A 2,704-nucleotide genomic window follows, 5' to 3' on the forward strand; every position below is an offset into this window, starting at 1 on the left:
TGTGAGCCCGTCCGGCACGACCGCCCGCCCAGCACGGCCACCGACGCCATGAAACCGCATCACCCAGCGCCACATCCTCGTAAACAGTTCAGGGATAGTGAGTCCATCGCCTCGCTGGCATCCTGACCACCTGAACGGCGAAAACGTTTTGTCAGGTATCTGGCTCTCTCCTTGAAGCCCTTCCCTCGGCGAAAAGGACAGGCCCCACCTCACTACGTCCTTCTGTCAGGGAGCTGTGGGAGCATGAGGTGCCCCCTGAGCCTCCTTGAGACTCAGTGCTCTCAGTTCCCTCAGCCTCTCCTTGTAGGACGCGTTTTCCACACCTTTCATGGCCTCGTTGGCCTTTGCTGGACACGCTCCAGCACCTCCACGGCCCTTCTACAGTGAGGGGCCCAGAACCGAACGCAGCCCTCGGGCACGTCTCTCGAGGTGGCAAATGGTCACCGAACGGGCCGGGCAGCTCCGCCCGGGATGCAGGCCAGGTGACAAGGAGCAGCTCCTCGGTGGGGTGGGCAGGAGCGGTCACTCTCGAGGTGTCCTGGTGTGGGTGACACAGCCCCTGTGCCAGGCTGAGCTGCTCAGGGAAGCCGGCAGCCTCCCTGTTGCATCACTAAAATCGCATGAGATGCTGTTTCAGTCAGCTGATGATGCCCTCGCCACAGACAAAGTGAAAAAACGGCACGTAGTTACTTGGAAAAAGTGTTCAACTGCCTCGAGCGTGATTGAATAAAGAGGTTTTTACCAGCAGGACGGCTTAATTGAACAACTTTCAGGTAAAATGGGCTGTGGTCAAAGGGGCTTTCCTTAAATGTGCCTCATGACCATGATTTTCCATTCTTCATACACACTGACCCACATTCACTAGAGAGTGAAGTAACGAAAGCAAAAGTTGTTTTGTAAGTCTTGGATTTAGAATAGTTGTCTAAGATCTCAAAACTCTGTCCAAGCATCAGTGGAAAAAGGTTGTTTGAAAACTGACTTTCAAAGAACGTTAAGAGTTTTGCATATGTCTATAAATACCAAGGTCATGGGTTCACACTGATTTTTAAGGCCTCTGGTATTTTTTTTAATCCAGCACACTTAAATTACTTTTACTATCTTTGTTGCTGCCCCCCTAGCCCCTCCCCCACCAAATCTAGAATAAATAAATGATATGTTTTTTACATATCTCTGAATGAATTGACAAGGAAAATATTTCATGGCAGGTGATATATAAAAACATAGTTTATTTCTTGTTAATTTCCTACTGACATAGACAAAAAACATACACAAAGTTTTACAAGAGTGGCTGTAATTTTTGCATATTTGATAGTGTAATGCCAATCCAAGTATTGCGTAAGATTTTCTTGGAAAAATCACTGGCATGTTGAATTTGCCTTCCCTTTTTGGGATGATTTGGGTTTGTGTGGTTTTTAGCATTTTTGCTGAGTGCCTCTAGGTGTCAGGATTATTTTTTCAGAATACGCAACTCGTCTAAAATTTTTCTCAGCACAATGCCGTCCTGATAAAACCCTTGTGAATTCCACCTCTCCTTTTGACAAATAGGAATGCCTTTATAAATAGGAGCCCATAAAACCACATCAGTGGAGTTTGGCAGTTTTCAAGAATATAAACACGGGGGGAAAAGCAATATGTAACTGTGTATGTAATACTCACTGTGCTTTAGTAATTTCTTAATATTGTAACAAATTTATTAGTAAACTATGTTTTCCCTGCAAGCCATCTAACACTTCACTTTGGAATAATCTAAAATTCCATTACCATAGCATTTGAGCTCCTGACAAACGCTTATTTCATCGTTACAAAGATAAATTACTGTGGAAACTAGTTTTTATCATCTGTTTTATCACCACGTATGTGTTCAGCTCAGAGGATGCACAAAACATCTGCTCCAGATAACCCCATTCAGCAAAGGCAGCAAAACACTTCAGCAGCATTAGATCACTGCCAGAAAGATTAGAGTGCATGATTTCCATAGGTAATCACCAGAATAATTACTTTTAAAAGGCCTTTACATTTCCTGTATGTTAACTCGGGTCAACTGTGAACAAACTTGGCGACTCTCTGACACAGGTAAACATACAAAATAAAAGGCAGCAGGTACAAAGTGTTTGGAGATGCAGATGAGCGGTACAAAGAGTACTGGGGATAAACAGCCACAGATCTGGACAGCACACTTGAACCCCACCCGGGACAGCATCCCACTGGGCCCTCTGCCACTGATTATGACCCTCTGGGATCTGCTGTTAAGCCAGTCCTCAATCCACCTCACTGTTCCCGCACCCAGCCCACACTGCCTCAGTTTGCCTATGATCGAACTGCATCAATTAAAGGTAATTAATTGACTCTAGTCTAAATCAGTACTTTTTAACAAGCACCCAAGAACACAAACCCACGGGAGATTTTCCTATGCCTTCCATAGTCTGTACACGCTCTCTCTCCTACAAACTCTCAGGCCTTTAAGACTAAGCTGTACCACTAAAAAATAACCAGATCACACCTTTTTACAACTCTTTCTCTCATTATAATCTCCCACAATCGCGTTATAAGTCCTCGTGGGGATCCCTCGTGGGATGGGAATTCCCTGGTACGCCCCTGCGGTACCGCTCAGACACCTGAAGTCTCCCGCACCGAGGATTTCTCTCTGCGGTCGCGCCCCTCGCACGCATTCACAGAGTCCCAGGGAGCAGCTCGGGGTGGCAGC

Source organism: Corvus brachyrhynchos, unplaced genomic scaffold (genome assembly GCF_000691975.1).
Source record: "Corvus brachyrhynchos isolate BGI_N302 unplaced genomic scaffold, ASM69197v1 scaffold114, whole genome shotgun sequence".
Lineage (NCBI taxonomy): Eukaryota > Metazoa > Chordata > Aves > Passeriformes > Corvidae > Corvus > Corvus brachyrhynchos.